Source organism: Prionailurus bengalensis, chromosome X (assembly GCF_016509475.1).
Source record: "Prionailurus bengalensis isolate Pbe53 chromosome X, Fcat_Pben_1.1_paternal_pri, whole genome shotgun sequence".
NCBI classification, from domain to species: domain Eukaryota; kingdom Metazoa; phylum Chordata; class Mammalia; order Carnivora; family Felidae; genus Prionailurus; species Prionailurus bengalensis.
This window is the reverse complement of record NC_057361.1, coordinates 99138413-99150543: the sequence shown is the minus strand read 5'-3', so window position 1 is coordinate 99150543 and position 12131 is coordinate 99138413.

The following is a 12131-nucleotide window of genomic DNA, read 5'->3' as shown; positions in this document are numbered from 1 at the left end:
TCGGTTAAGCGTCCAACTTCAGCTCAGGTCATAATCTTGTGGTCCGTGAGTTCGAGCCCCGTGTGGGCTCTGTGCTGACAGCTCAGAGCCTGGAGCCTGTTTCAGATTTTGGGTCTCCCTCTCTCTCTGCCCCTCCCCCGCTCATGCTCTGTTTCTCTCTGTCTCAAAAATAAACGTTAAAAAAATTTTTTTGTAAATAAAAATTTTAAAAATCTTCTAAAAAAATAAAAGAACCTCAAGACAATATGTGTTTTCATCTCTACATCTTTATTTGTATGGACTTTCCAAAAAAAGCATAGAAATTTCGGCTACATAAGCACAGTGACAACAATAATCTCTTGGAATCTTCGCCCAGTCGCCTACATTTAGATTTCCCTGATTACCTCAATAATTTTAGAACTTACACTTTGTTGCATCTGCAATGATGAAATAGAGATCCCAATGGAGTTATTTGCATATAGAATTCCAGCCTTAGAGAGAGGAGGAGGTGGGGTGCCTGGCTGACTCAGTGGGAAGAGCGTGTGACTCTTGATCTCCAGGTCATGAGTTTGAGCCCCACATTGGGTATAGAGAGTACTAAAAAAAAATAATAATAAACTTTAAAAAAAAAGAATGAAGAGGAGGAAGTTATAGACAGACCCGGGGTACCTGGGTGACTGAGTCGGTTCAGCCTTTGGCTCTTGATTTCAGCTCAGGTCAGGATCTCATGGTTTGTGAGTTGGAGTCCCGCATTCGCATTTGAGTCTCTGCTGTCAGCACAGAGCCGGCTTGGGATCCTCTGTCTCCCTCTCTCTCTGCCCCTCCCCCACTTATTCTCTCTCAAAAATAAAGATTTTTTTTTAAAAAGCTAAGCAGATTTTGTGTTCACTGCCCTATCTTGGGACACCATGGACTCTTCAGGTTTGTTCCAGGAAGCTGTATCATTTGCACATTAAATTCCAGTCTAGAGCCTGGTACACCGTGTCCCTCTGCTGTAATCTGGTGTTAAGGGTAAAATTCAATGAGTTTTCTTTCAATTGTGTCTGATATATTAGACCATTATGACCCAGAAACTTGTAGAATCACCACTGTTCATGGCTCCATGTGGTGAAATAAATAAATACGTGTGTGTGTGTGTGTGTGTGTGTGTGTGTGTGTGTGTGTGTGTAATGGTATATCATTTGGCCTTTAAAAATTAGGGAATGTCATTTACAACAACTTGGATGAACCTGGAGGACGTTATGCTAAATGAAATAAGCCAGGAGGCACCTGGGTGGCTCTGTCAGTTAAGCATCTGACTTCGGCTCAGGTCACGATCTCATGGTTCTCAAGTTCCAGCCCCGCATGAGACAAAGGTGCTGTCATCACCGAGCCCACATAGGATCCTCTGTTTCCATTGCTCTCTGCCCCTTCCCTGCTGGTTCTCTTTCTCTATCTCAAAATAAATAAATAAATTTTAAAAAGAAAGAAAGAAAGAAGCCAGACACAGAAAGATAAATACTGCATGATCTCACTTATATGTGGAATCTAAAAGAATTCACCTCATACAGAGATTAGAATGGTGGTTTTCAGAAGTTGAGGTTTGGGAAAGTGGGGAGATGTTGGACAAAGGGTGCAAAATTTTAATTATGCAAGATTAATAAGTTCTAGAGACCGTATGTACAGCATGGTGAGTACATTCACAATACCATATTGATACTTGAAATTTGGTAAGAGGGTAGACTGTTTTTTTTTAAGATATAAATGTCAGGAGCACCTGGGTGGCTCAGTCAGCTAAGCGTCTGACTCTGGATTTCAGCTCAGGCCATCATCTCCCGGTTCCTGAGTTTGAGCCCCAAGTCGGGCTCTGTGCTGACGGTACAGAGCCTGATTGGGATTCTCTCTCTATCTCCTTCTCTCTCTGCCCCTTCCCTGCTCGTGTTCTCTCTCTGTCTCTCAAAATAAATAAATAAACATTTTTTTTTTACAAAAAGATGTAGGGGGGCCTGGGTGGTTCAGTCAGTTAAGACTCCGGCTTCGGCTCAGGTTGTGATCTTGAAGTTCATGGGTTTGAGCCCTGCCTTGGGCTCTGTGCTGACAGTTCAGAACCTGGAGCCGGCTTTGGATTCCGTGTCTCCTTCCCTCTCTGCCCCTCCCCTGCTCACGCTCCGTGTGTGTGTCTCTCTCTCAAAAATAAATAAGCATTAGGGGCGCCTGGGTGGCTCAGTCGGTTAAGCGTCCGACTTCAGCTCAGGTCATGATCTCGCGGTCCATGGGTTCGAGCCCCGCGTCGGGCTCTAGGCTGACCGCTCAGAGCCTGGAGCCTGCTTCAGATTCTGTGTCTCCCTCTCTTTCTGCCCCTCTCCTGCTCCTGCTCTCTCTCTGTCTCAAAAATAAATTAAAACATTTAAAAAAGAAACATTAAAATTTTTTAAAAATACATAAATATGAATGTCAAATCCCTTTTTAAAATTTTTTTTTATTTTTTTAAATTTTTTTTAACATTTATTTATTTTGAGACAGAGAGAGAGACAGAGCATGAGCAGGGGAGGGGCAGAGAGAGAGGGAGACACAGAATCTGAAGCAGGCTCCAGGCTCTGAGCGGTCAGCCCAGAGCCCGACACGGGGCTCGAACTCACGGACCGCGAGATCATGACCTGAGTCGAAGTCAGATGCCCAACTGACTGAGCCACCCAGGCGCCCCAAATCCCTTTTTTTTTTAATGTTTATTTATTTTTGAGAGAGAGAGAGTTGGGGAGGGGCAGAGAGAGAGTGGGACAAAGGATCCCAAGCAGGCTCTGCATGGACAGCAGAAAGCCCGACGCAGGGTTCAAACCCACGAACTGAGCCAAAATCAAGAGTCTGACGCTTAAGTGCCTGAGCCACCCGGGCACCCCAAGAAGGCAGATCTTAAGTGTTCTTTCCAGAAATAGAAGGCAACTACGTGAGGTAACCGATATGTTAATTATCTTGATTTTGGCAATCATTTCACGATGTATACATACATATATCAGAATATCAAATTGTAAAAGAAAAAAAAAGAATATCAAGCTGTACTTCTTAAATATATGGAATTTTTATTTGTCCATTATACCTCAATAAAGCTGAAAAAATTCAGGTAGAATAAAACAGACACAGAAATAGAGGAGCGGGAAGAAGAAACTGGTAAAGAACACCAGGTAAGGACATTTAAAAGATCGGCATCTGCAACGACAATCATGGGAATAATAACTAACTGTTAGATAGGAATAATAGCTAAGTATTATAGAGCACTTAGAACGGTCTTCTTGCTTTCCTCTCCTACTTGTAACTCTTTTTCTCCACCCTCCCCAACTCCCAACAAAGAATTTGCACTTACAGATCTGTTATCATCTCAAACTAAAGCCGTTTGCTCATCATCCCCCAGGCAGCTGCTGAGTGCCTACCAAGTGTCAGGCCCTTGGAGTTCCGTGATGAATTCCAGAGTACTCCTGGATGTACTGACGTACGCCTAGACTGCACTCCCCATGATGAGCACTGGGTAATGTATAGAACTGTTGAATCGCTATATTGTATACCCGAAACTAATACAGCACTGTATGTTAACTATACTGGAATTAGAATTTAACACTTAAAAAAATGGGGCTCCTTCCTTCCATGCAGGAATCTAGCGGGGGAATAAAACACGGTGTCAAAAGGAAACATAAAACAAGTAAGTTCCTGCCCCGAAGGCGATCTGCACGGGGCCTCTCATCACCTCGCTGATCGTCAGGGCTGCTTCGCCTGACCTGGCTGGAAAAGTATTAACTAAAGCAAAATAAAATTAAAGTAAACAAGTAAATTCCAGTAGGTAGGAGGCGCTGGCTTTGTCGGCCCCAAGTCGGGAGGTGGAAAGGTGAGCGGGAGGCCAGGGCACCATATGAAGGGACTCGAGTAAGTGTGAGAATGTAAGGGAGTAGGATTTATAAGGGCTCGACTGGAAGGATTGAAGACAAGGATGAAAACGGGTGCAAGGAAGACAGAAAACGCTTCAATGGGATCGCTCCAGAGCGGGATGAACGATGAAGGGGACGCTAAAGGCAGGTGGGCTCCTCAAGGCAAAGGTGCGTCCGTCTCACTCACCTCCTCCCTCTCCTTGTCCCCAGAGGCCAGGCCATGGCTTGTTGCTCCCGCTCCGGCTGGGGGGCAGGGTGGGCGCGGGGAGCAGACTCGACAGAAGAGAAGGGGATGCCCCGTGGCACAGAGGGCACGTGCGGATCAGGAGAGGGATGGGTATGACTGGTTTCGGGAGCCTCGGTCAAGGCCAGCACGCTAATGGCTCAGACCATTCCAGTTACTGGATGGAGAGCAAGGGTGAGAGTGAGAGCGGCTGCCCCAAGGGGAGCGGGTGGACTTGGGGGGCTCCAGACTCTTTGACCAACTGTGACACTGCCCCCCTACCCCCGGAGCCCCAGGCCTCCCGCTCTTGGGGGTGCAAACCCGCCACTGGAGTCACTGTCGCCACGAATGGTGCCTTGGCTTCTGGAACGCGATGCCACGCACCTGCCCAAATCGGAGACTTGGAACCAGTTCCAGGGAAGTCGACAAAGCCCCTCCCGCGCCTAGAGTGGGGTCCTGCCCACGACGGAACGGGCTGTGCGCATCCAAGGAAATGAGCTTCGGAAGTACCCAGTTCCCTGCATCCTTCCAGTTCCTCGGAGATTGGAGTCTAAGCTGAATAAGAGACCATGTCCTTTCTCAGCCCGGTGCCTGAAACGACTGAAGGGAGAGGTGATGGGCCAGAAGGCATTTCACAGAGAGCCGGGCTTGACAGTACGGTCCATTCAGCTTGCATTAGGGTGTGTGTGTGTGTGTGTATCACATATTACATGATACAGGCTGTGTACTGTGTCCTATATCTCTAGGTATATACGTGTATATATAATACATGTGCAATAATATAGAAATGGCTCAAGTCAAAGCACATATACATTAAAAAATTTTTTTTCTTTTAACATTTATTCATTTTTGAGAGACAGAGAGTGACAGAGAATGAGTAGGGGAGGTGCAGAGAGAGAGGGAGACACAGAATCCAAAGAAGGCTCCAGGCTCTGAGCTGTCAGCACAGAGCCTGACACGGGGCTCGAACACACAGACCTCGATATCATGACCTGAGCTGAAGTCAGATGCTTAACCAACTGAGCCACCCAGGTGCCCCACATATATATATTTAAAATATTATTTATTTATTTTGAGAGAGAGAGAGAGAGAGAACAAGCGGGGAGGGGCAGCGAAAGAGGGAGAGAATCCCAAGCAGGCTCCACTCTCAGCACGAGCCTAACACAGTACCCAATCTCACCAACCGTGACATCGTGACCTGAGCCGAAATCAACAGTCCTATGCTTAACCAACTGAGCCACCCAGGCGCCCCTCAAAGCACATATTTTTTAATCTCTCCTGAATTAAAAGAAAAATGTGAATGGAATGGGAAAAAAAGTACAAAGTATTGAAAGTATTTTCTTTTTTTTTTTTTTCAAATTGGGGACAGAGAGAGACAGAGCATGAACAGGGGAGGGGCAGAGAGAGAGGGAGACACAGAATCGGAAACAGGCTCCAGGCTCTGAGCCATCAGCCCAGAGCCTGACGCGGGGCTCGAACTCACAGACCGCGAGATCGTGACCTGGCTGAAGTCGGATGCTCAACCGACTGCGCCACCCAGGCGCCCCGCTTTTGCTCTTTTATATAATATTTTATTTTAGTCATAAGGCATGATTGGCATTATGAAAATTCAAGGAATTCATAGAAGTCCAAAGCCGAAAGAACAAATCTACTCACATTTCATGAAGAAGAAATAATCAGAGTTGGTATTGGTGATATTCAATATTGCTTGATATTCTTACAGACATCCCTACACACACAAGGATGAAGAAGAAAGGGTGAATGCAGTGTGTATGCAGAGTGAATCTAATAAGACTGGAATCATACTACATATGTGGTAAACAAGATGAAAAATCTTAAATTTAAATTTTACTTCATTTAATAGAAGAAAAAGAAACACAGGAGATTGAAGGAACTGCTGAACCTCAGGAGATTGTTTTTGACCACAAGACATATAAGTTTCATGAAATCCCATTTTTCTTCTCCAGGGTACTCTGAACTTCCCAGCCTGTTGCCTTGTCTCTGAGGCACAGTATTTCCTGAGACTCTCCCAAAGACGCCCACTTATCATTAGGAACAGCTACAAAATGTTCCTGCGAGTATGATCAGGTCAAGTGGGGTCTGATTTATTACCGTAGGGCCTCCTGCCCTGGACACTCAGATGTCTTGGTCCTCGGTGGTCAGAAATTTGAGATCAGAACTAGGTAAGCAGAGTGAAGGACCGAGTGAGAGAAACACACAGTCACGGACAGAGAAGGAGAGAACAAAGCATGTGTAGGAGCAGGACTTGTAAACAGACGAGGGTAGAACAATGGCATCCTGGGATTGTTAGCTTTAGGGGTGCTTTCGATTACATTCTTCTGCCCCAGAGAATGAAAATTGTTGAATGTCAGCTTCTCAGGCAAAGGTTGCACATTGGCAGCTGCAGCCTGAATCTAATCTATTCTGCAGGCCTTTTTTAGATGGCCAGCACACTTCTTGATACATATTTCAGTTAGTTGCCAACATTGAAAAAAAATGTTTAACATTTATTCATTTTTGAGAGACAGAGTGTGAGTGGGGAGGGGCAGAAAGAGAGGGAGACGCAGACTCCGAAGCAGGCTCTGGGCTCTGAGCTGTCAGCATAGAGCCCGACGCGGGGCTCGAACTCACGAACCGCAAGATCATGACCCCAGCTAAGGTCAGACGCCCAACTGACTGAGCCACCCAGACGCCCCAGTTAGTTGCCAACATTTAAAGAATGGAAGGTTTCATATAAACATTTGGATTTGGGGCCAGTCTTAAAAAAAAAAAAAAACTGGAAAATCTAGTAGTCTTGGCCCAACATTCCCCCCAGTACACTCAGCTGGAGCTGAGTACTGGCCATCCCCTTTGAAAAAGATCTGTTCTTGGGGCGCCTGGGTGGCGCAGTCGGTTAAGCGTCCGACTTCAGCCAGGTCACGATCTCGCGGTCCGTGAGTTCGAGCCCCGCATCGGGCTCTGGGCTGATGGCTCAGAGCCTGGAGCCTGTTTCCGATTCTGTGTCTCCCTCTCTCTCTCTGCCCCTCCCCCGTTCATGCTCTGTCTCTCTCTGTCCCAAAAATAAATAAACGTTGGAAAAAAAAAATTAAAAAAAAAAAAAGATCTGTTCTTTCTCAGTTCACCTGTCTCCACTCTCCTTGCTGGTCTCCTGTCACCTGTGTCTGTCAGCATTTGAGTTTATAACCCTGATCATTTAAAAGCATGTTTTTTAGGGGCGCCTGGCTGGTTCAGTTGGAAGAGCATGTGACTTTAAAAAAAAATTTCTTAATGTTTATTTATTTTTGAAGGAGAGAGACACAGCGTGAGTGGGGGAGGGGCAGAGAGAGAGGGAGGCACAGAATCCGAAACAGGCTCCAGGCTCCGAGCTGTCAGCACAGGTCCCGATGCAGGGCTCGAACTCACAAGCTGTGAGATCATGACCTGAGCTGAAGTCGGGCACTCAACTGACTGAGCCACCTAGGCGCCCCTAGAGCATGTGACTTTTTGATCTTGGGGTCATGAGTTCAAGCCCCACGTTGGGTGCAGAGATTACTTAAGTAAATAAAAGTTAAAAAAAAAAACCATAAAAACATGTTTTTTATTATGTGAAATGTCAAGCGTACACAAAAGCAGAGAGAATCACAAGACATACTTTATGGACTAATCTCAGTCTCAACTTATTCACAGCCTGCCTTGTTTCATCAATACCCTAACCAGTTCAACATAATTATTTGGATGCAAATAGAGACACCACATCGTTGCATTCGTAGATATTTCAGTGTCTCTAAAAGAATGAGAATGTGGGGGCGCCTGGGTGGCGCAGTCGGTTAAGCGTCCGACTTCAGCCAGGTCACGATCTCGCGGTCGCGGAGTTCGAGCCCCGCGTTGGCTCTGGGCTGATGGCTCAGAGCCTGGAGCCTGTTTCCGATTCTGTGTCTCCCTCTCTCTCTGCCCCTCCCCCGTTCATGCTCTGTCTCTCTCTGTCCCAAAAATAAATAAACGTTGAAAAAAAAATTAAAAAAAAAAAGAATGAGAATGTGTAATTTCTTTTCTATAATTTTTAATTTTTTAACGTTTACTTATTTTGAGAGAGAGAGTACGCGAGTGTGTGTGTGCATACACACGTGCAGGGAAGAAGCGGAGGGAGAGGGAGAGGGAGAGAGAATCCCCAGTGGGGTCTAACAGCACGGAGCCCTATCTCCTGACAGTGAGATCATGACCTGAGCCGAAATCAGGAGTCAGATGCTCAACGAACTGAGCCCCCCAGGCGCCCAGAGAACGTGTCATTTCTAATCATGCCTTTTTCCATCATGCCACCTACACCGCGGGTTATGCTGTGGTAATAGGACGTGTTATGAAATAATAGTAGTGGGCATTTCTGAGGGCTTCTTCTGTGGCCAGACATTGTGCCAGGTACTTACATATGTTATGTCCTCTCACCAATTCTATGGCAGGGACATTGCTATCCCCCATCTTATAGAGGGTCTCCGCACAGAAGTCCACCCTAATTTATATATACATGCATATGCACATGCAAATACATGGTTTGGAGGCACCTGGGTGGCTCAGTCGTTTAAGTGTCTGACTCTTGATCTCAGCTCAGGTCTTGATCTCAGGGTCGTGAGTTCAAGTCCCACGTTGGGCTGCACGCTGGGTGTGAAGCCTACTAAAAAAAAAAAAAAAGGAGAAAATATGTATTTATATATAATATTTATATACCATTGATATATTATCCTTATTCATTAATATATTATCCTTATCGATAATAAACATAAGTAAATTAAATTAAATTTACACATTAAATATTACATATAAATATAAATACTAAAGTAAATAAACATTAAAGTAGATATAAATATAATAAATGTAGGTTGCATGCCCTTCCAACTGAGCCAGCCAGGTGACCCTCATTATTATTTTTTTTACTTTAAAGAAATCATATTCCTTCTGGTAATGGGAAAGTCCCATAAACCAGGGATTATATATCCCATTTTCCACTCACAAAGACCCAAGGTTCGAAACTTACTTTCCAGGGGCGCCTGGCTGGGTCAGCCCATGAGGCATGCGACTCTTGATCTCGGGTTTGTGGGTTTGAGCCCCACACTGGGTGTAGAGATTACTGAAAAATAAACTCCTTTTCAAAAAAACCTACTTTCCAAACATGGCTAATTATTTCTCACCACATACTTTTTTTCAGATATATTAGCCTGGGTGCTGGCTTTAGTCACATGCGTATGCATCTTGCAAGCTCCCTTCTGAGGTGAGCGAATCACAAACATTCAGTATGAGGAGTTGTAGAGGAAATGAAATACATCACATTCAGTTCATGCATGCTTTTTAAATACCTACTCCAGGGGCCCTGGGTGGCTCAGTCAGTTAAGCCTCCGACTCTTGGTTTTGGCTCAGGTCGTGATTTCACGGTTCGTGGGTTCAAGCCCCGAATCCGGCTCCTCACTGACAGTGCGGAACCTGCTTGGGATTCTCTCTCTGCCCCTCCCCCCATGCTTGCTCACTCTCTCTCCCAAAATAAATAAATAAACTTAAAACGAAATTAAAAAAAAAGAAAGAATTAAAATCCTTGTTAAAACTACATACCTACCTACCCACATACATACACACACGCCTATCCAGGGGTGTCTGGTTGGCTCAGTCAGTAAAGCATGCGACTCTTTTTTTTTAATTTTTTATTAATGTTTTTATTTATTTTTGAAGGAGCAAGAGAGACAGAGCATGAGCGGGGGAGGAACAGAGATAGAGGGAGACACAGAATTCGAAGCAGGCTCCAGGCTCTGAGCTGTCAGCACAGAGACCTATGCGGGGCTCGAGCCCACGAACCGTGAGATCATGACCGGAGCTGAAGTCGGACGCCTAACCGACTGAGCCACCCAGGCGCCCCAAGCATGTGGCTCTTGATCCACGATGCATGAGCTTAAGCCCCAAGTTGGGAGTAGAGTTTACTTACTTACATACATACCTATTCCACAACACCTCTCCCCCAGTACATTGTTCTGTAATATTCAGATTGAGTCCTTGCTTTAGGGATGTTTTTTTCCTCCACACTAAATTTAAAGGGCATCAAAAACTCCAGATTCCTGATAAATGATACCTGTTGCACAATTAAAAAAATAATTATTACTATGAACAAAGTGTCACAATTTTAAAGAAAGGCAGAATCTGACCCTTCGCTTAGACAGCTGGCCACCCCTTACTCTCCTCACCCTGATTTCACTCAAAGACTGTTTACAAAAACCTAGCTAGCATCGTGCTAACATTTCCTTGCTTGATTCATTTTATTTTATTTTTTTAAAGAGAGAAAGAGAGCGTGAGTGGGAGAGAGGGGCAGAGGGAGAGAGAGAGAGAGAGAGAGAGAGAGAGAGAGAGAGAATCTTGAGCAGGCTCCACGGTCACTGCAGAGCCCCACGTGGGGCTTGATCGCACAGCCCTGGGATCATAACCTGAACCAAAAGCGAGAATTGGATGCTCAACTGACTGAGCCACCCAGGTACCACCCACACTGCTTGATTCATTTTAATGCTGCATGAAAATATTTACCTTGGTGCCCAGGAAGCATTGCCTCCACCCTGGTGCCTGAGGTCAGGAGAGCCCTAGTGGCCTTGGCCCCCCCTAGCCTTTGGCTCAGGAAGGGAGAAAATGAGGCTCCCTGAGAGAGAATGAGGGTGGATCCAACCAGTGCTCCCCGGAAAGCAGATGCGGCCTGTGCATGCCGGTTACCGTGGCAACATGTGCAAGCGGGGAATTCATTGTAAAACGCCCTCCTGCTCCTGCAGCCGCAACGGGCTCAAAGTGGCATGGGAGTGGGGCTGCTGCCCGTCCCCAAGCTGCCTGAGCTTCAGCCCAGCACCCTCCGGGTCCTCTTTGTCCATGGGGCCAGGAGCTCCTGCACGGCCGTGGCCTTTTGCCGGCGCTGCTGCTCTTTCCTTAGGTTCACAGTGTATTTCCTCCTCATCTTCTGATGCAATTGCCAGGATCACAGGAGGGTTTGCATCTGGAGAGGAGGAAAGGCAAAGAGAGAGGTCGTGACATTGAATGCCCGGCTTCAAGGGCAGGAGGAGGCCCAGGGCCCCAAACTAAGAGCAGCAGATACAGCTCAATCCATCCTGCTGTCCCAGAGAAAGTTCGTTCCGTAGAGTTTGCTGAAGCACCTGTCACCATCCAGGCACTGACCATGCCGTCCTTCCTGGTCCTCCCTGACTCCTAAACGACCAGTTTCATCACTGCTGTGTCTGGGTGAAGGCTCCTTGTCCTCAGTGCTGTCGATGTAGCTGTGCTTCTCTGCAGACTGTGCTGGGGTCCCCGGGGATCTATGATCTGGTGGAGGTATAACTAGCAGCCGAGTAGGGTCCTCTTGGAGTATCTGGCCTCAGTGACGGTGTGTCGGCTTCAGGTTCAAAGCCTTCCGACTAACACGTAAGACGTTGACTATTGGCTTTCTCACCACCAGTTGTGGCAGATGGGACCCTGCTGGTGCACAAATGTCCAGGTGTGGCCACGAAATTATGTAAAATATTTACAAATACAAATTTTGCACAGTATTTGAGTGGCAAAGAATATATTGCCATTGGAAGTGTGTGTACTGAGGCGCCTGGGGGGCTCGGTTGGTTAAGCATCAAGCTCTTGATATCGGCTCAGGTCATGATCCCGTGGTTCGTGGGTTCGAGCCCCAAGTCAGGCTCTGGGCTGACAGCGAGGAGACTGCTTTGGATTCTCTCCCTCCCTCTCTCTCTGCCGCTCCCCCACTCATGAGTGCTTCCTCTCTCTCTTTCCCCAAACGAATAAATAAACATTAAAAAAAAAAAAAAGAATTGTGTGCACTAATAAGATATATCGAATGGCTTTCGGGGCGCCCGGATGGCTCGAATTTGTATTTGTAATGATGCTGAAGTCAAAGCCCTCCATGCTACCTAGAGCTCTGGGAGTAGGTGGAATCACGGGGCTGGGTTGGTCTGGCTCTCCGGGTGGTCATATGCACTCTGCAAGACACGCACTGTGCCACTTGAGAAGGCTTAAGTGCCCCAGAGTCTTAGTAATGAATTCAT